Source organism: Corvus hawaiiensis, chromosome 26 (genome assembly GCF_020740725.1).
Source record: "Corvus hawaiiensis isolate bCorHaw1 chromosome 26, bCorHaw1.pri.cur, whole genome shotgun sequence".
In the NCBI taxonomy this organism is placed as follows: Eukaryota; Metazoa; Chordata; class Aves; order Passeriformes; family Corvidae; genus Corvus; species Corvus hawaiiensis.
This window is the reverse complement of record NC_063238.1, coordinates 8,754,029-8,776,572: the sequence shown is the minus strand read 5'-3', so window position 1 is coordinate 8,776,572 and position 22,544 is coordinate 8,754,029. Positions and strand designations below refer to the sequence as shown.

The following is a 22,544-nucleotide window of genomic DNA, read 5'->3' as shown; positions in this document are numbered from 1 at the left end:
GAGTAACAGGTCAAAACAGCCCAAGAGTCTGGTTCTGGGTTACCCCAGATTTGTGGACTGAAGAATTCCTAAATTCCTATTTTAAAACGAATCGTGTAGTAGCTGTGTTAATGTCACAGACACTGAGAGCTCTGGACTACTGAGTCTGAGAGGAACCTGGGCTGTAGGGGATTTTGGGGGCCAGGTTTTCCCAAGAGACTCCTCCCTGGGCCATGGAAATCAGGGTGATGAAGTTGGTGATAGAGTGTTTGTTAGTTTAAAAGTCTAGGGTTTTTAGTGAGCGGAGGAAGCAGCTTCTGGAAGATGAAACTACTCGAAACTTCTACTATGTCTGGCACAGAGGCAATCATTGAAGGCTCTGACGATAGGCAGGTTGCTGGCCCAATTAAAGAAGTTGGTAATGCCTCTGTGATGACATATTTAAGAAGGGAAAAAGAAGGCGGGCATTCTTTATTTTTTCTTCTGAGGGGTGGCAAGGCAGCACTGGGGGCTATCCTGGTGGAGCCGGGGGGGGGGGGGGGGGTCGCTGCTGGCCTCGTGCTGTCCGTGGGCTGCAGCCTCGATCACGAGGCTTGAGCTCTCTCTTCAAAGTTCTTTTCAACTTTCCCTTACGCTGTTGGTCTTGTGCCAGTGTTTAGCCTTGGATGGAGTTTGACACGTGCTTTGGGCTGCGCTCCTGGGCAGCCTGACTCCAGGAGGCCCCGGGCCTGGCACACCCCATGCAGCGCCAGCGGGGACCATGTGTCCAGTGATGAAAACATGGTGAGCAATTCCCCAACATGCAGCGCAGATGAGATCGACCTCTTCAGGGCTAAAAAGCTCTATAAGAGCTTTTCAATTGATAGAACAATAATACCTATGGACAACAATTTTCTTCCCAGTCAGAGAAAGAAAAGGTGAAGACACATAAGGAGAACCAACATGGCAGCACCGAGGTCAGTGAAAAGAAGGAGAGGGGGGAGGTGCCCCGAGCATCAGAGCTGAAATATTTTCTACAAGCCGTGGTGAGGACTACAATACAACTGTTTCCATATAATTAATGAAGTGCATGGGGAGATGCAGAGATCCACTTGCAGCCCGTGAGGATAAGTGCTCACGCTGGAGCACGTGGATGCTGAAAAGCTGTAATCTAGTGAGGAACTTGAACAGAAAGAGAAGACCCTTGCTTCCAGAGATAGAGAGCCCTTGCTTCCAAACTAGAACAGCTCATCCTTAAAAGACTAAACCTCATGAACTGAAATGATTTTATGCAGCTTTGGGAAGACTGCTTGGCCCATGGGAGGGACTCCTGTTACAGCAGGTCAGGCAGGACTGCTATTCCTGAAAATTAAGCCCACGTTAGGAAATTAGCAGAAAACTATCTCCCGTGGGAAGGATCCCACAGTACAGCAGAAGAAAGAAACTCCTTTCCCTAAGCATACTGAAGAAAGATTTTTGCGAAGTGAAAGACTGACCAAAACCCCATGTTTTGTCTCCTTGCGCGGTTGGTGGGAAAGAGGGAGGGGCTGGGAAGAAACTAAGTGTTCTAAAGGTTTATTTTAGTTCTCATTACCATTTTACTTTTAATTCTGTTAATAATACATTTTCTTTATACTGTTTAAGTTTTGAACCTGTTTTGCCTTAGAGTGTTTTTTTCCCCCTAATCCTGGTCTCAGCTCGTGAACCCTTTGTTCTGATTCTTGTGGGTGCCTAGTGCTTTTAGCCAGCATCAAACCCCCGACAGGGTCTCAGGTAGCTTTGTTTTTGCCTGTTGAATTTTGAACCCTTACAAGGTCTGAAATGCCATTAAAATATAATGGGTTTGGGAATTTTTCTAAGGTGATGTTCTTTGTAACATTTCATGCCACAGTTTGTGATGAAAAGGGTCATAAAGCCTGAGTCAAGAAACTTGTTAAGTTGTAAGGTATTATTGTATTTGCCCCTGCAAGAAGCATTTAATTTATTATTGGGGCAGATAGGCACTCTAATAATACAAACAATTAGCATTAAATATCCTTTAATGAAGGGTTTGAAAGTGAACAGCATATTGCCTTTATAAAATAGTTCATTAGACATGAATATATGTTAAAAATATCCATTATAATTTAGTGCTTCATAAACACAATTATCTTTTCAAAGAGGAATGAGGCAATGACTCTTTTCTTACACTGGTCACACCTCACTATCAGGAAGATACTGGCAAATACAGAGAGTAGAAGAGTCATGCTATAACTTCTAACTCCATCACATCCTCAGAACTGCCTTTCCATATTTGTTACTTAAGAATGGTTTGTTCATATTTCAAAAACATACCTGGTCCCTGTCTCTCTAGGCTGAATTTTGCTTGGGAGATCTTGATTTCTGCAACCTATCCTTTGAATAAAATATTTCTCATTTTTACTTCCACAATCTTAATAGAAATAAATTAAAAATTGAAAAGGGGACAGGAGAAATAGTCTCTGTCATCGTGATAGGCTGGAAAACCTAAAAATGTATAATTTAACTGCAGGATGATACTGGTCTAGAATACTCAGAGGGTCAGGCCTTCACAAGAAATTATTTAGTGCATTAGAATTAAGTGTGATGGCCTAAAATATAGTCTGAATATATGTAAAGCTTCCTGACTGGTAAGTCTATTAGTCTTTGAATAGTTGCAAGAGAAGTGCTAGTAGCTGATGACTTGATAATTAAATTTTACACTGGAAAATTTGTTACAGGAAATGATTCTTCCTTAGTTTGTGAATAAACCAGGTTACCTAATAAGAATTCTGAGTCTGTAGAATACCCACTCACAAGATAATTTTCTTTTTCAACAAAGGAAATTTTTTTTCCTTAGAAAGCTTTAGAACAATTGCTGTCTCTCTTTTGGTGATAGTCTTGGGATCAGAGGCATCTCATGGGTTGCCACAATGTTAGCATTAGTATTTGTTAGTCTCTGTAAGTTAGCTGTCGATTGTACAAAACCCCAACAAATATCACCTACCGTCACTCTATTAGGGCAGTGAATTCACAACCAATTCTGATCTTAACTTGTCGGCTAAAATTCAAACATGTTGAGTAGATAGGAAGAAAAGAAAGGACGACTATAAAATTTTTTTTGATTGAAACAAACATGAACCCCCTTGATAAAAGGAAGGCAGCTAGAGCAAAATTCCCATTCAGAAACATGCATTCAGTATTTTCCTATCTTCTTTATCTACAGGGTATTTTAAAAATGAATTAGATCCTGAAGCAATTAAGCTATAATGCAGTATTTTCTGAACTACTCATAGAGTAATCCCAGTCTTAAACAGATAATTGTCAATAACACAATAAACGTTTATAGCCTGTGTATGCCCCTTATGAGAAGTGCTTTCCTGTTGCTATGTGCGCTTTCCAGGGAAAGTGCACTTTGCCCAGATCTTATTGTATAAATTGTCCTTTGCTACAAATGCTTTATGCATAAAAATAAACACTCAAATTTTATTCATAAGGCCCTTTTGAGTTTTGGAGAAGCACCATTTTTATATTTTACTCATATACACTAATTCCTGTTTTCCCCATAGCTCCTACTTGAAAGCTAGGAATGCTGTGATCCTGCTTCACTTTTTTGAAGTATTTGTTCTGAAAAATAACATTCTGTAAGATACCTCTGAGTGACACTGTTGTGCTCCCTCTGTGTCAAATTCACTCAGATAAATCTGGTTGTCAATTTTGTTATTGTGAAAGACTCATTTTTGACTGCATTTACGTGTTTGCTATGGAATGTGAACAACAATGTACAGGGATGAAGTTTTATTAAAGGAAAAATATTGAGTCTACAGAGTTTGATAAATGTGAAGAAGTGCATGCTTTTTTAGGAATATACTTTTAGGGATTTTAAGGCTTTTCTTTCATCTTTTGGCACCAATAATATTTTAGAATTTTTTCACTAGTTTTCATCTCATATGCCTTTCTGAAGAAAACTTGTATCGTGGTATCCACCAATGTGTGTAAGGAAGGTCACAAAGCCATCTGTAGTCATGAATCATTACAGAGGCAGAAGCAGCTAGGTTTGGTCAATACCAGAAGTTCAGCCATCCATTTGTTCTTCCACCTCCCATCCACACCATTTCACTAACACACATATTCAAAATATTTCACACAGAGAGAGGTGCTTTCTTGAAAAGCTAATGCCTTGCATCTTCAGAGTGCGTGCATAATCTCTTAAAATATCAAATGTGGTTCTTTTCCAGCGTTCTGAACTCAAAAAAATCCCCCGGTATATAAATTCTGAATGAAAGTGGAGATCTTACATCCACAACTAACTCATTAGCAATATTAAATAGAATTTCTGTCCCTAAAATCCTTCTTGCTTTATCCCACACATACCCTCCACGGAAGGCTGCTGCTGCCAGAAAGGCCAAAGTGCCGGACCTCTGACTCTTTATGGAGGTCAGAAAATACCTTGTCCTAGTTCACAGATATCTAGAAACTGTCAGTATGAACATTTGAGAACTGAACAGATGTGTCAGGAAAAGAGCCAGAATAGTCTCCTCTTACATGATCATAATCTGAGCAACTCTGGGCATCACAGCCCACTCATTACATGGTGCAGATGACATGGACAGAGAGAATCAACCCAGGATGGAGGTGTGACATTTCTGACTGGCTGTCAGAGCACCTCTGCGAGGGGGCTGGCATAGTCTGTGTGAGTGACACCAAAGCACAGCTAGTACAGTAAAACCCACCCTGAAAGGAAAAAGGATGGCCATTATAATTGTCTCAGTCTCCCAGCAAAGCTTATGCAGAGGCATTTGTGTGTTAGTGATGAGACTACCTTTGCAAATGTATATGTTTACTTAATTAACCACAGAAAGTGTAATTTATTTCTTTTGCTACTTCTTCATTAAACCATAGTGTTGAACTGAATTATATTTGCTATAAAACTCATTCAGTAATTTATTTTCAAATGTACGGAATGCATCTCTGTTTCATATTTTAAATGGTTTAAGCCTCTTACAGCCAGCTATAGTTGATTAGGAATGCTGTCTGAAAGTCCTAATTTAAAATGGAACTAAATGTGTTGTAACTCTAAAAGTTTTGCTACCTTAAGAAAAAGAAAATCTTTCTTTAAAATTGATAATCTTCTTTGCCCAGAGCTTTTGTGAATACACAAAACTGGAGAAAGATGAAGACTCTGGTTTTATTTACATGTGTTAATAGAAAGACAAACTCTGTATCACCATCAGTCCAGCCACCAAGTGTTCTCATTAGTTTTACTAGGAAGACAGACCTCATGTTGGAAGAAAATCACATCAGAAGTGACTGGCCTCTCTCCCCTACTGGAGTGGATCAGAGATGGAGATTTCTCCTAAGACCTGACAGCTCTACAGCTGTGACTATTCCTGTCAAACATCTGTCCGGAACAGCCTCTTATGGCTGTGGGAAATTGTTAGCTTCATAAGGTGATGGGTTGTTGGGGTTTCAGTTTAGTCTTAGGTTTTTTTCTGTTAAAGGAATTTTCTCCCATATGCATGTTGCTAGGGGACAAATAGCTGTACTTAAGAAAGACAAAAAGGGGGGTGGGGCGGGCCTGGCTACTCCTTTGTCTACACCTGGGTGTGGGGTGAGTTCGCTCTGAGCGTCCGGAGAGAGAAGCTGCAGAGAAAGGAGCTGCTGCTTCTTTCTTTTTGGCCGTTCTTTCTTCCTGCTGGAAACAACGCCGGGACCCCAAAAGCCGCTTTCCCTGCCCTGCTGGAGACCGGGCTGTGGCTGCCCTGCCCCGCTGCTGCTTTGAGCTTTCGCTACGCTGTAGCCCTGCTCACCCTGCCTGCCTGGGCCTCCGTGGTTTTTTCCCATCTGGATACATCTCGTCTGCCACCCGGGATTTGCATTCGTCCCTGCCACTCCAGCCTGCCGTTCCAGCCTGCCATTCCAGCCTGCTGTTCCTGAGAGCCCGGGATCGGCTGCCCAGGGGTTTGTGAAGCCTTTGTTCCATCCTTCCCGGGATCCCAGGGCACCAGAGCCGCGGTTTTCCCGAGCTCGCTCCGGAGCGCCCCCTGCAGCCGCGGGGGAACCATCGCACCTGCCCTGCTCACCGGGAGCCGCCAGCGCCCCTGCCGGCTGCGAGCGGAACTGCACCCGAGGGGAAAGGGCCTGACAGCCGAGAAGGCTGGCACTGGGTTTGTGATTGCTGTTACTGCCATAGTTGTTGTTGTTTTGTTTGACTGGTTATACACATATATATATATAGTAAAGAACTGTTATTCCTATTTCCCACATCTTTGCCTAAAGGCCCTTAATTTCAAAATATAATAACTTAGAGGGAAAAGGGGTTATATCTGCCACTTCAAGGGGGGCCTCTGCCTTCCTTAGCAGACACCTGTCTTTCAAAACCGAGACATGGGTCTCTTGAGATACTCCAAGATGGAAGGAGACACAGCTCTATGTTTTCTCTCTCAGCACCACACATACAGCCCCAGCAGCTGCCTGGTGCTGTGGCTATGGGAGTTCATCCTTGTGTAGACACACTTAACACAGGTGGAGCCCCTTCCCAAATGTTTTGTTGTTGAAGAGCCATGATAAATATTTGTCATAAAAAATGGATCAGTAAGGTGGCAAACGTTTGAGCTTCATGTGTAGGACAGAAAGGAGAACCTGAAGCTGTGGGAGAGGAAGCTGGGACAGGACAAATTCCAGCTACCTCTGCTGAGGCCACGTGTATCCAGAGGAAAGTCACTCCTGTGTCTTCTTCTTGGGTCAAGCCAGAAGGTTTTTGGGCCATGCTGTTGAGAAATAAAAAAAAAAAAAAGAGCAACACAACACACCAATGACAAAAATGTACTTCCATGAAAACTTCAAGATTTTCAGGTTGTGCTGTATTCAGTAATTGGCTGAGAATCACTGGAGATGTTGCTTTTTCATCCACAATACCTCTGAACAGATTATCAGTATGTTTCCACTTTTAGCTAGCAATTTCCAGTTCTGGAACAAGCCATTTTTTAAAAGTTGAGCATTGTTCAGGAACAACTTTGCAAAAATGAAGCACTTGAAGAGCTCACAATTTTCCACTTTCCCCAGGAGTGTTGATAAAGGCTTTCTTTCCCTGTGAGAAAATATTTCTCTTTGAAAAACTTCAGCCTTGTTTTTAATTCACAGCATTGTTATTGAATTGCCATATGGCCTTGGGCAAGTTCCTGAACATTTTCTGTATCTTGGTTTATCTATTTAGCAGAATGCTTACACAGCACAGTGCACACATTCTAACACTTCAGAAAACAGGCAACCCAGCCAGGGCCATACTTCTGTTCGAGTAAGTACTTCTAGGGAGCATCAGCAGAACTGCTGATTATCATCCTTCTGCTTGAAGAGAGAGAGGGTGAGATGTGCTTTCTGTTTCGCCTCAATCAGTACAATACACTCTTCAGGTCTTTATTTTGGAATAAAAGGGAGAGAAACAGAGGGAAAGTGAGAGATGGGTCCTCTCTAATTGGATGCTTAATTCCCTAACATTTTAAGTGGATATTATCTCTTCTTGGCACAAGTGTTCTACGTTTGGGCAGATGACCACCTTCTGGAGCAATTGTCTAATGCCTATGACTATATTCTGAAACCATTATTGAGTGCAGATCAAGGGGATTCTTAGTGAACTAAGAGAGGAGAATTCAAAGCTAGGTAGGAAGGCGAGAGACAGTTTTCAGAAAACACAGCTTTGGGGGGAATTCTGAGCAGAGAGAAAGGGGAAGCAACATCTGCTACTCTTTGAGGCAATAACTACAGCAGGTAGTAAAGACAAACACAGCCACAAATATTGTGTAAGTCATGTGTCTGGGACCTGGGGAGAATAAAAGGAGTAAAGTGGTGATTTTGGAAAGATCACTGCACAGGAACCAGCTCCACCCTGGAATCACAGGTTGCTTGTAGCAGCTGGCTACTTGTGACAGCATTGGCTACCTCACTGCCAGCTGTGCTGTGGTCCAAGCCTTCCTCAACTCACAGCACAGTGCATAATCAGTTTTGACTTGCAAGAAGTAAAAGAAGAAATCTCAATGAGATCTGCAGATCAAACAAGACACATAATTAACTTCAGCCTTGCTCTTTCACACTGATCATCCCTACCATACCTTTTCTTCCCTTTAGGCCAAATTGTAATATTTACCACTGTCCAAAGTAAGTCTTGAGGTGATACAGCACAGTATTCAGATTGTACTTGGAAAAATGTCTGACCATATGTTATTTCTACACTCTCTTTGCAGTGTTCTTTAGATGGATGGGAAAGGGAAAGTAACAGTGTTTTGGTTTATAAAGTCCCTGATGAATGAACATTTTACAGTGCTTATGTCAGTCTTCCTAAAGTCTGTGATGAAATACACAGAACTGCACATTTTTTATTACTCCTTCTCTGTTCATAGGATAGGTTGTTGCTAAAGTGGGGATTCTGTAACATGATGTATCAAACAAGGAGGCCCGAGGAAAAGAAATATATATGGACGGATTCTTGGTAGATGTTTCAGAGAGATGTTTATTTCCCCAGCCGCATGGCCGGGGCTCTGCCGAGGAACTGAGGCAATCACGGGACCCGAGGGTCCCTGCCCGCGCAGGGGAACACAAAACAACCAATGGGAACGAGGCTGAGCAGGGGCAGGGAAACCCCGTGTGTCCCCTCAGGGCCCCTCTGCCAGGGCTACATGGCAGGGGGGACAAACCCCAACAGGTCGTAGCATAATTCTCTCTTTTAAATGGCCTGTAGTACCAGTTCCTAACACTAAAACGAGCTACTTTAGGTGGTGACTCATATGCATATCAAGTAGCAAGTGCTAACTGGGACAGGCCCGCAGTGAGCACCGCTCCCTCACTATGAGGACTGGGAAGGGGAGGCTCGGAGGAAGAGCTTAGGGGTGATTTCTGACACAAAAGAATGTGTAACCAAAGTTCATCTTTTATTTCAAAATATAAATTCAATATGAAGACGCAGTAGCATCTGCTGTACTGTCTGGTTCTACGTGTTGAGGAGCCTTTGATGAAAACAACATGCCCTCTTTGTTGAAATGATAAACAAAAATCTGCCAACTTCTTTTAGACAGGAATGTTATACTGATTATGAATTAATTAAAAAAAATTTATTGTGATGTGCCATGGGAAAATGTGTTCCTTTTGTGGCCACAGGATAGTCTGTGTTTTTAAAATAATTATGTATGTATCTTGCTTAGTTAAAATTTTTTAATGTTGTTTAAAGACACAGTTATTCAAAGCTGAAAATAAAATGCTTCCTTTCATTTTTATTAAATTCAGAATTGGGAATTGCATTAGAGAGATGTGTTTGAAAAATAGAACCCATTTTGGTTTAAGAATGCAGGTGTGGATAAAATCTCTGGATAGTAATCATGCACTTTTATTTCCTTTTTCTTAATAACCCTATGACAAGGATAAAGCCAGTTTTGAAAATACAAGTGTGACATACTGCTTTGAGAAGCAAAGTAACCGTGTCTAATGATAGAAAGTAATGACTTTATTTTTAAACTGTAACTTGACATATTTGTCTTTATATACTATTCGTTTTAGCACTATCTGTTTCCAGAATGCATGAAATATTTAATATGACAATGCCCACATGATATTTATATGTAAAAGATTTAGATCTGGTAATCCAAGTGCACATAAAGCTGTTATCCAGAGCTGCAGCTTTCTAATTTATGTACATACATGCACACCTATATGTACAAACAGGCAACTGTTTTTTATATGGAGAGATAGCTCTCAGATGTGCAAACCAGCAAAACATCCCATATTATTGTTACAAAAAAGGAATTCAAAAATCAACTGTTGTAAGGAATAAAAGCTCTCTAATAAAAAAAGCTGTATTTTTGTTAGAACTGAACTGAGTCTGCTGAAATGAAATAGTTGGGCTGCGAGAAATTAATCTAAGCAGTGGGATAAAAATTGCAGGTATTTACTCCTTTCTTTACTTCTCCAGCTTTTTGTAAGGTACAGTATCACCAAAGATAAAAATTAATAAAACAGAAAACCTCACAAAGATTGCCCATAAAGAAAACTCACAGGAGGACAGTTGTCTCAATTTTGCTTATTTTAAGAAGTTTTTGTCGATTGTTTTAGAAGCATTTTGCCAAGGGGACTTAAAACTGCTGTAAACCTTCCAACAGGAACCACACCTTTGGAGATACAGATTTATGTTCAGCATGTCAAGGGCCTTCAAAATGTGTCAAAGGAATCATTGCCTGCAGGGCCCAACCTCCATGGTACATTTTTGCTGCACTTTGTACCCCCAGTTCTTCTGCCCCAGCAGCCCAGGAGAAGGCAGCTTCACATGGGGACAACTTGTGGGGAGAAGAGCCAAGGGACAACACGTGTCTGGAGCCCACGGCTTTTTGCTAGTTCAGGCTAGGAAACAGTTTGTGAAACTCTAAGTCAAGACACAACTGTGCTCTTTTAAAGCTTCTCATGTTCACTAGTGGTGTATTTAAACTGCAAATCCTCAGAGTACGTTCTAATTTGTGAGTCCAAGTACATGTTAGAGCAAGATCCAGGAATGAACAAGTCATCTTTCTGTCTTTCCCCAGGTTCTGGTTTCCATGGCAAGAAACACAGACACAAGGACCAGAAAGAAGCCATGTTACATTTCTGACTATGATCCTTATTACCGACCTGGACCAGTCAATGGATCATACCTGGGAGCTGTGGAGAGGAATGTGTCTACCTTAAGAAGATATATCCAAAACTACAATTGGAATATCTGTGAGCACCAATCTCGCTGGTGGGGTGTGATGAGAAGCAAAAAAGGCCTTGATGCTGTGTAAGCACAGCTCAGCAATAACCAAATCATTCCTGAGTTCCCAACACTGTTTTCAACACAAGTGCAAAGCACAGCCCCATACTGGCTGCTATTAGGAAAATTAACTCTGCCCCAGCCAAAACCAGACAAGTTAAGTATATTCCGCTGTCTAAGGTAACATTGGTTAATATTTTAGCTATCCTTAATGACTTCTCACAGTGGCTTCTCAACCTTGAATGATAGGGAGAGTGCTGAACAGATTCGTTTTGGGAAAAGCTCCTTCTCTCTCTGCACTTTAGTTTCTTAACAGATAAAATGAGGGGACCTATATTCTCAAGCCACTCTTTAAAATGTGTGGGTGCAAGGAACAAGCAAGCTATTAATACTGGAAAGTTGGCTAAAGGTTTCCTGTTCAGCGTCACTCATCTCCTCATCCCTCTTTCACCAAGTAGCACTCATCGTTTTCACTTGACAGCAGTCAGCCTCTTTTATTGTTTATCTTTGCATCTACATGCATTTAAAAAGTAGTAAATACTGAAATGATACACAGTGTATTAAAATAGGTAATGCACGTTGCATACCTAATGGGGGCTCACTTGCAGCACTGAGCAGAAGAGGAAAGGTAATGGGACAGGTAGGACTGGCATCGTTTTAACTTGAGAAGGGTGCTCCAATACTACATACAGCCATGGGTATTGGGTAAGCAGGCTGGTTGTGACTGGGTAAAGGGCATGGAGGAGCACTCACTAGAAGTGAATGCACATGCTCACTACAGTAATTCACTTTGTTCCATTGTGGATAGAAATGTATACTGCAAGAAGTATATATAAACATTTGGTACTTTGACACTATATAAATGTATAAGACCAGAATTAGTCCTTAGTGAAATGATAGGAAATGCCATTGAAAACATGACATTGGCCAGGAGGTGAAGGTGGCATTCACCCTGGTGTTTAAAATGCGTATATATTTTTTTATATTTTATTATAATTCTCTTTTATATGTGTCTGCTTCAGCCAGGAAAGGTAGAAGAGAGGTAGGTCCTAAATGCTACAAGCTAGTCTAAACCAAGTAATCATGCAGTGGTCCTCAGGGATTACCTAGAGTTCAGGTCCTTAGCAGACTAGTTAAAAATGTGTGTGTGTGCGTGTGTATAGACGTATAGACATTCTACTTCTGAGATCATAAGGTGATTGTGGATTGTCATTTATCATGTTCCCATCAAGCTACAATGTCAATGCTTTCCAATGCAAGTGACAAAAGATATTTTGCACTGCTTCTTCCATTAAGAACAGCCTCTTGTCCTTACATGGGTAATGCTCATCAGTACCCATGTTTGTATTTAAGTTACAAGGAATTCAATGTTAACCTCTCTTGTTTAAGAGACATAGAACAACCCAACATATTAGTATTTCATCTGATTTATTCCTTAATGTGCTGAAAGGTCCAGATCCATGCAGTTGCTTTAAAAACTCTATTAACAGAGTTAAAAGATCAGAAATAAAGATAGAAATCCGTTCCATTTCTTGTGAGAGGGAAGGTAGCAAAGGTGTGTGTCACGCAGCATGACAACAAGACTGAGTTCAGAGTTGGGTTATTTTATTCATTTTATATTCATCTCATGCAAAAGGTATTTAAATATAATGCATCGGATGATAGTTATTTTTTTCCCTGAAATCAGAGGAAGAATCACAGCAAAAGAAATCCAGACTTTTTTTTGTGTGTGTGTAATTAGCACAAGGAAATTAGTACTGATCTCCAAAAAGGGTATTTTTTCAGGTGCCTAAGCCCATCATTTAGTGCACATCCACAAAACTGCTGCTCAAAACCCATTTTTGTTTTTATTAGTAAGTCTGTAGCAAGGAACCTCCGTGCTGCCACAGAAAGTAAACTACATAGAACACTTGGTCTTAAGAGCAGAGTCACTGTTCTGAGTCAGTTTACTCTTATTGTGCTGGATTATGTTTGAGAGGTGTGAAGGTGAAGCAGAGTCTGCATCCAAGGTGCAGCAAGCCAGAAATTTTGTAGCTCTGTTCATGTACAACACCCCAAAAGACCATCACTGGGAAAGTACTTCAGGAACTTAACAGATCCATGTGCAAGACCTTGTTCTCAAAGAAGTAGAAGAGAGATCCCAAGCTCACATTTTTTTCTGTTGAAATTTGCTTTAACTTGGTGGGTTTTGATGTTTCACTGTAAGCCTTTTTCTCTCTGGCTTTTCAGCAGCGGAAAAACTGTGATAAAATATCTTCAGAAGAGCATGCACTGCTACGGACCCAGCACAGAGCAGAGGAATTACCCATCTGAGTAGAGGTAGGTGCCCAAGCTTTCCTCCATCAGTGTTATCTAGTTCTTGCCACCTCAAGTGAACTCTTATTGCACTGTTTTTCCCAAAGTGTTTAACTTTCCCTCATCTCCAAATAGGAACAGAAGCTTCTACTTTGGGGCTGAAGACTTCAGGGGATCAAAACTGAATGTTTTGACAATTGGAGCTTTTCTTTTTTTTTTCCTGAGGATTTGGCATTGTCAAAAGGCTGTGAGGCTTTAAGTCACCCTGACAATTTTAAGTACGCTACCTACACTACCTACCACTACATATGGCTTTGGTTTGCAAACATATCTTAGGGAAGTGACAGTGTGCTTTTGAATAGCCCATTGAATTCAGCAGGACATTCATCAGGTTAATGGGTATGTCCTTGCTGACCCAGATCTAAGCAAAGATATCCTACCAAGATTTTCCCTTCTTAAAACAATGACTGTACTACAGAACAGCATTGAGACATTTCCATTTTGCTTTCATAGAAGTCCATTGTTGCTTCCTCTGTTATGTCCACAGATGGCATGATTTTTACTCTTTTTTTTCCCTTGATGTTTGTAATTCATTGATGTTATATAAATTTGTGAGGTAATAAGGTTTAAAAAATAACTAGAATTAAATTGCAATGTTGTTCTGGGATATTGTTGGGTGCAAGGAACATCTGGGTACAGATGTTGACTCAGCAAAAGGCTGGATTCCCCAGTGCCATTCTAGAATCTGGGTTAGGAGAAGATTTATGGCTATGTATAGGTGTTTGTCTGGAACCATATGAAATATGAAAGCACACAAAGAAATACGTAGAAATTAGAAAAATAGCTGATATAAGGACTAATTTGTAGATCCTCATCTTGCCATACTGTACCATATTACTGAGTTTTTTATGATTTTGTAGCAGTAATGAGAGGAAATAGCTATTATATCAGAGATTTTTTTTTTCTGAGGCATGAAATGCAAGTTACAAATCAGTTTGCACTAATGGAATCCAGCAATATTCTTTGTTTGTGCTAGTAATTAGAAAGACATATTGTATCTAGCTCTGTTTCAAACTATTTTTCCTAAAGAATGACTGAATTTATTGTTCCGTCTTATACTGCAGCATTATTTTGTTTTACACTTTAGGGATGGGCACATAGGGTGGTACAGTCCAAAGGTAGAACTGGCCTCTGGTGACACTACAGGTATAAAACTGGATATCCTCAGCTTGCAGAATAGAATGTTTCTAATGTTTATATGTCTGAATGGGTTTATTGAAAACATATATAAATAAAGGTGAGTCTCACCTTCAATTTCTTCAGGATGGATAGGGCAGAGTGCAGACATTTAATTTCATGAAGTGAAATAGGAAGCCAGGGATTTGTGCCTGTTTAATTCAGGTGACTGGTTAATTTCTAGATGAAAATTTCATAAGTTGTGATGAAAGAAAAAATTATTATAATTACCACTTGAGAAAATTGTTTTTGTTTGTCTTTTATTATAGAATATCTGTTTGAAGTGCTATGATTGAAAACATACAGATTATTTTAGTGTAGGCATCAATTTCCACATCTTAGGGAACTTTGATTTAGAAAGTTCAGGTTCATAGAATATCCTGAGTTGGAAGGGACCTTCGAGGATCATGGTACACATTTATCTCCTGTCTGCTGAGAGGGAAGTGTGTTTGGGTGTCTTGTGATAAACATTTTGGGAACCCTCAAAGACAATTTTTGAACAAGGTGAGATTTTTAGCCAATCTTGTCCAAAATGCAGGAGAATCCCCATCCTTACAGCTCAGCTTCTGTTAAAGTTTTATTGCTGGTAAGCGTAAGTCTCTTGCACTGATTGGCTGTTACTGCAAAAGGTGCCTATCAAGAGAGATGATGGTCACGGAAAGAGGGCTTTGAGTAGCAGGGCGGAAAAACCAGTTCTAACTCTACATGGTGAAGAGCATTATTAGTTAATTGGGTTACACAGTACATAAAGTTCCAGATGGAGAACTTTTTTGTACTAGATAGTTTGATCCATAGGTGTAATCAGGTGCAATAATCAAAAGAAGGATTTAAAACACCAAAGAAAAACTTGATGGGACATTCACAAGTGAATGGTGTGTTTCTATTTCTGTCTTGGTCCTGTAAACATCCAGCATTAAAATATGGAAGATCCCAGGCTGCCAACTTATTTAAAGGTAGACAGATATGTTTTATCCAGGGAAAGGTTATAAATGAAGCAAGTTATTAAAAATAAGTGTCTCACTTTTTGCCAATGCTTCTTATTCATGCCAAAGTTAAGGTTTAGTGCTTTTTTCAGGTGGAGTATGAATGATGCTCTGAGGTATCTAAAGATGTCCCTCTGACCAGCCCTGACACCTTAGTCCTGGCTTCCTCTCTCAGTGCCTATTGAAGCTCATGACTCAGGGGACCAAGTCTTATGGGAATGTATAATTGTAGGCTTTGGCATAGAAGATAACATACAAACATAAAATACTCACCTTCTTGCCATGGTGTTCACCATGGAGTTTAGTAAATGATGTTTGTGGAGAAGCAGACACTTGTAGCTGATGCAGGGCAGTAGCTCGGGCATGGACACAGAGTTCCTACCTTAGCAGCAAAAAAAGCCAACCTGAAAAAGCACCATGCTGAATCCTGCCAAAGGCACTGAGGGCTGAGGCAGCTGACAGAGAAATCTGATGAATAAGACATTATGCAACTAAATCTATTAGCAGACCATGAGATACCTAAGCATCCTGACAGTGAAGGCTGCCCAAGTACTTCAGCTAAATAGATAGACACAATCCAATAATTTGAGGGGTCCGGTGAAAATTATTTCACAGGCTGTCTATGAAATTCAAGAACATAGGGTTTTGTTGCAAATCAGGTCTGTCTTAATTTAATGAACTGGTATTAACAAGCATCACATTCTACATCTTTCACTGTCTCTCAGCTGAGTAGTATTCATTAAAAAGAATATATGCAAATTTTAGCAACATAAACAGAATTTAAAATAAGGGATAACACAACAAACACTCAAGAAAGCTTTCTGTTTTCCCTTCAGGATGAGTTGTCTGTTTACTATATCCTATTCTCTAGTTTGTGCTTTAAAATCCTGGCACTGCATCAATTATAAAGAAAAGGCCACAACCTCACCACTCCAGCAAGGGTAATGGGAAGAACTTTTCCAGTGTTATCCCATAAAACAGACCTTGGTGAGTGGATCAAATTGCGTCTCCACTGGGGTCAGGAGGAGCTTTGCCTGAAGGGCAAGGCTGTCCTCTCTGAAGCCAAATCTCTTCTAATACATCAAGACCTCTTCACTGTAAAATAGAAGAGCAGATGCCATCTCCTTTCTCTGCTTCTCCAGGCAAAGTGTAAACCTCAGTGCACTCAGCAGTAAATTCCTTTAAACATTTACGTGAGCTAAAATTGCTACAGCCACTGACATTTACTCAACGTGCAGCACTTCATCCAATCACAGCTGCACGTATTGGATGGGCAGCACAGGTGGAGTGTTTACACTGTGTGCCTGAGTTTAGCCTTTTTTTTTTCTGTATGGTGCTCTGTTTCCTCTTTCTTTCCTTTCAGCTTGGTCAATTGAGCCTCATCCATTGTCTCTTCCATGGCCTGTGAGAGCTGTTAAGGCAGTAGATCCCCTTTCTGATGAATGAATGATAGTTCCATTGCATTTTCCTTCTTTTTTCTTTTTTCTTTTTTATTTTTTTTGTATTTATGATTTAAGAGTTTATGTACCCATCCCCACAGCAGTTAGTGATCACAAACTTTTGTTGTCTTCGGATAGCAAGAACAGTAACTGAGGGAAACAAAACTACCATATTCCAGGTCCTAAGGAAACAAGATTTGCGGAGGATTTAACAGGAAAAACAATGCCTGCGGCAGATGACACACTTGCAGCTGTGGAGGCAGTAGTCCTCTGATGGTACGACAGAAAAGAAGGAGCAACAACCTCAAAGCACAATGACTGTTGGCAAGCTGCCATAAATGAACTTGTAGTCATGGACCTTGAGGACCAAAGGGCCTGCAGTTCTCGTATGTTTTAGGCCCTAGTCCAAATGAGCTCTGACCTCTTCCTACATAGAGGGAAGTCAGCAGCATTATTCTGAGACCATAACCAGAATGCATGCTTAGAAGTGCGAAAAGGAATTTACCTTACCAGCTGGAGGCAAGAGAGAATGAGGAAGGGAAAAGGAGCAGGATGTACAAATTTTATAGACAGCTGAGACAAAGCATTGGCCTTGCTTTTTTCTCAATTAAAAATATTGGCTGTTTTAAATCTTTTCTTTTGTGATTTATTTGGAAAAAAATTAATTCATCAGTGCATTTCATTAAATGGTAGATTGTACATAATTTTATTTTACCAAATGAGAATCGGAGCAAAGTAGAAACTTAAGCTTAAAAACCATTCTTGTTGTTTAGGTGTATAATTCTTTCTCCTGCTTTGCATGCCTGGAACTAATGTGGCATTAAGTATATTCTAATTTTAAAGAATTTAATACATGCATAATCTTCTTTACAAGCAGAGATTAGATTTTTTCATATTAAAATAAATTGGGACAACTGAGAAGCATAACTTAGGGCATATTCATTTGAACAAAATAGGCAAAATCTTTCATTTTTTAAATGTCGTTTTTAAAGCATTGATATACTATACTTTAAAGAATATTGTGTGAAGATTTCATAGTAAAGAACTCCAACGTTCTGTGATATGAAAAGGAAAACTACAGCAATACAATTGAATCTTTGGGTAAGCCTGTATTTGTTATATGTATTGATGGTTTCAGTGTATTAAAATACAGAAATGAGTGTTTATATACAGTTGAGAACACCTGATTTACTGCAGAATTATTTGCTGAAAGCAAGAACAAACTCAGATTTGTGAGATATTCAGAAATATTTAGCAACTTAAAATGCCCTCATTTTGGGTTTGAGGTTGTAGCTGGATGTGACTCCCAGCAAGAGGGCAGAGCACTTACCTCTGAAATTAAGTTCCCTTAGAAAATTATACCAAATTCAACATCCAAAAAGTGGGGCATGGAGGGAGTAGTGGTACATCTCAGGGCAATTTTAGAAGTGCTTCACAGTCCCACTCTCCCCAGCATATTCCTTTGTTCTCTCTCTCAGTAACAGAAGTCAGTGTTAAATTATATGAGCAGAAAATAATTTTTCAGACATCAGAATTGAGCTGTGCTTTTGTTGCAGAACATGGGTAAATCCTACCAGACTCTGAATAGGTATGACATTTCAAGATTTAAATAGTGGAGCAGTATCAGGCAGTTGGAATACACAGGCACTTCCTTCAAAAGCTCACAAAATTCTCATCAAAATAAAAACATGTTCCTTTCTAAGAATAATTTAAAATTATTTGGTCTTCAGTGTTTGAGAGAGTCTCAGGTTGGTACTAAAGGACTTTCAGTCAGCTTGGGAGTCTTTTACAGTGTGTACCATTTTATTTGCACCATATCTCTTTTATCAAATTAACACTAAAAAAGCTGTCATAACAATTTCACATACTTTTCACCTAAGTGACCTTCTCTAGAGTAAGTCTTGGCCAAGGAATAATATTACAGGCCTAATCCTGTTTCCACTGATGTCCTTTACAGACTTGCAAGTAAATACACTTGTTTCTGTCTCTCACAAGTCATAAACAAGAGCTTGACCTGACTCTCCCTCACATACCCACACACACACATACACACACACACACACACACTTGCACCTAAAGGCACATCTACATACAGATTGCAGGAGTTTATGCCTCTGCAAAGTCACACACAGGACACTACCCGGCCTCCTAATTTTCTTGCCTATGAAAAGGCTGTGAAGTTCATGCAAAATTTGTTATGGAAGCAGCCTTGAGAGTGTTTCCTTCCCTGCTGTTTGATTGCTTTTGTGGCATACACTTGTAATATCACCTTGTTTGGGCCTAATATGGGAGAATTTTGGATGCAAAGCAGATTTCCTACTGTATTTTCTTCCTATGAAGCTCGATCCCACTCCTCTTTTTTTTTACTACCATTTCAGAAAGAAAAGGGCTTTCCTTTCTGTTGCTCTACTAAAAACCTCATTATCAGGCAGACAGGGTGTGAGAGCTGGCTCTTTCCAGTTTGGGCACAGCAGGATCTGCACATAATGGCAAGAAGAGGTATCAGGCTGAAAGAGGTGGAGGCAGCCCCTGAGCCACGTGCTCAGCATTGCAGGGTCCCTAGCAGCCCTCCTCCTGCCCTTGATGCCCACAAGGCAACAGAGAGCACCCACCAGATGCTCTCACTGACCTCAAAAGGGAGCAGGGGGTTCATGGCCAAGGAGCATCTCTAACAGGGCTCTGCAAGGCTACTTCAGGTAGTTTCCAGTCCCACATGCTGCAATGTGGGGTATGATGCCAGATCATCGCAGGCCAATAAGAGAACAAATATTTTCAAAATGACAGGGCAGTGTTTGATACTGACAAATGGGAAGTTAGCAGTGTTGAGCAGTCTCTAGGCCATTGCCCGCCAGAACTTAATTTTGCTGCTCTCCAGGAGGCAATGGAAGCAAGAGCCAGAAGCAGGCAGAGATGGTCCTTTAGTACCAGAGTCAGGCTAAGTACTTGCTACACAACTCTATCATATTTGAGGGGTGCTTAAATCTTAAAGTGCTTTTATTTTGCCCAATAGTCAAGTGATCACAATCTTCCCTGCAACTGGACCAGTCTTTCAGCGGGAAAGTATTAGTTTCCAAAGATGAGTAGCTGTCTTCTGTGCAGCAGCTGGCATCAAAATGTCTGGGTTTCCCTCTGATTTTCACATAAGAAGTGTCATGTATCATGTATCAAAAATCACAATTTGAATGCATTAAAAAAAAAAAGTCACGGGTGAAGTGGGGACACACTTTTGGTTTTAGTCTTTCATGTAGAGAACATACATTTCGAAAAGTGGTCACCACCACAGAGTGCCCTCCAGATCTCATCTTCCAACACATACAGTAGGTGCCTGCAGAAAAAGGGTGCCTTTGTTGCCCATGGGAGATTTGCATATGTCCAGAGAGCATCCAAACGGGGCACCCTCCTGGCAGTGCAGTTTTTGGAACAGGGTAACCTTCTGGCTATGTCCACTGGCTTGGGGCATCAATGTTTGTAGACCTGTTTTTAAGGAGATGTTTCTCTGGATAGAGGTGGGCACAAACTATGCACAAAGGAAAATGGTTGCTTAAATCAGCTGTGCTGATCATAACCTTTCTAAAACAGGTACTTTTTCCTAATTATACTTCTAATTATACTTAAACAGAGAAGCACTTTCTCTCTCTTAAACAAAAAAGGACAATTTGATAGAGAAGTGTGGAGGTGGTATATCCTTTTGAATAGTCTGTTCTGTATAAATCAGGTGAGAAATTTGGAAGAGATGTTAGTGGATTAGTTGCCATATGGAAAGCTAATCCTGCTGGTATCTCAGACACATTCTTCATTCCTCCATGAAACACTTAGCTTTAAAACAAGTTAGTCAAAGTTTATACATAAGTATAGTATCCATATTCCCATTCCATTGTATGAGTCACCTTTGCAGGTTAAACAGAAGATGCAGATATTCCAGCCTGTTTTGTAATTCAGATCATTTGTATGCATTGGGTAATGTGATTTATAACCATATTTGCACTTTGAAATAAAAAAGGGATTCAGAAAGGAGACACTAACACCTCTTTAAATATATTGCTTTATTGTTCATGCTGAAACCACTTGACCTGTGCAATACCAGGTTCTTTACCTATACAAATAAATTTAAAGCTTAATCCTTAATAGCATATACTGCAAATGTTCAAGAGCTGCTTAAGTTACCAAATTAGTATTAGGGGAGAAAGAAGAATAACCTACTTCAGCAACAACAACAAAAATAAACTACCTGCTTTAATTTAAAGTATTCTTAGAAGAGGAGGCATTTTTATTAAGTGAAAAAAATCTGGGGGAAAAAAAAGGTATTCAAAATAAACCAATACATTACTATGAATTATATTTGTAAAATATTTAACTGTCTGCTAGAACGGAAAAAACATAACATTTTTATTAGGCATACTTATAAATCATTGTCGAAACATTTACTGGTGCTTGTGGTAAACATCATTTATACCTACACCGAGCAAACAATTGTTGACATATTAATTTTTTTCATTATTAGTAAAATGACTGTTTCCTCCAAAATCTTATTTAAATCAAAAATGCATACATTTCCTAGACATATATATGCAATTATTATTCTAAATCCAGACAATATTCCTGTGTTTCTTTATTGACTTTTTTAAACGGCCTTTTTTCCATCTAGAATGACTTGGTTTTGGGATACAGCTTGGAATAAAGCAGCAACATGATTGCATGTTGTCAGTCTGGCATTAGCTCCTGCATTCTTTTAATTAAAATGTCAGTTTATTTTTATAGCCAATTAGAACTTAAAGTAACTTTATAAAATAAAATTTAGCCATCACGTGGTATAAGGTGCTGCACAAGAAGTAAAATTACTGGAACTTGGGTTCATATGGTTGCTTTTGAAAAAAGGTTTAAAACACTGTAGCCATTCTCATGCATCTATGCATGTGTATTTTCTGAACATGAATTGATTTTTTTCATAATGCCATGTCGTCATTTCCTTTGAAATACTAAATGGTTATCCTACCACTAGAACTACTTCTTCAAAACTTAACTTTAAATTTAAATAAAAAATGTTCATAAAAGAAAGCTGTATGTCCATACCTAGTAAAGATAGTGGATATTTTCAAAATGAGTCCCTTAAATAAAATATTTCTGTAGTGTTCATATAGCACTATGTATGCAAATATATATAATAAAAAATATACACATAATTAGTACTAGAGGCAAAATAATGTTTTGATATGCTTTTTGCATGTGAAGTACTTGAATATAGGACATTACATTGTCTGAGCTGTTTATGGAAGTTTTTTATATTAATACAATGATTTGATTGCAAATCTGAGAGAGGCTTAACCTCTATAATGAATTGTGCTGAAAACAAATAAAACACAAAACACATAAAAGCTGTTTATCAGCAAAAGTACTTTCACTGGCAAAAGTCCTCCAAATCTTTTCCTTCCATAATCTTTGTTTTACATCCCTCTCAGTGAAATATCCTGTATAACAGAATATATTGTTTGTGACCCACAGAAATCCCATTCTGTAGGTAAAAATTTGAACAATTTTATGTGATATTGGATCTTACAAAAAATACTTATGAAATATCACAGAAAGAGTTTGTTTTTGAATAAGAATGACCTATTTTGAACACCTATGAGCTGTTTATTTTCAAAATAACTATACAATGTCCGTTTTATATTAACATCCTAATCATTACTAACGTGCATATTTGCTGCACACTCTTAACACCTGCTTTACCAAATAATTTAACTTCTAACTGTAATGAGAAAGCGGTATTTTGACTATTAGGGAACACCTAGGGAAGAAATCCAGCCTTAGTTACAGCATTTATAAAGCTATGGATAATTATTTTCAAAACAGTGATTAATAAGTGTCCAT

General features: G+C 39.4%; 1 long non-coding RNA gene across 1 annotated transcript in view; it reads left to right on the top strand.

Annotated features, from left to right (window-relative positions):
- The first annotated feature begins 10,521 nt into the window (after window positions 1-10,521).
- The window catches only part of LOC125338411, a 29,661-nt gene continuing 17,638 nt past the window's right edge, over window positions 10,522-22,544 (top strand). The window contains exons 1-2 of the long non-coding RNA XR_007208294.1: window positions 10,522-10,692; window positions 12,953-13,042. This is a non-coding gene — a long non-coding RNA (uncharacterized LOC125338411). The remainder of the gene's footprint in view (window positions 10,693-12,952; window positions 13,043-22,544) is intronic.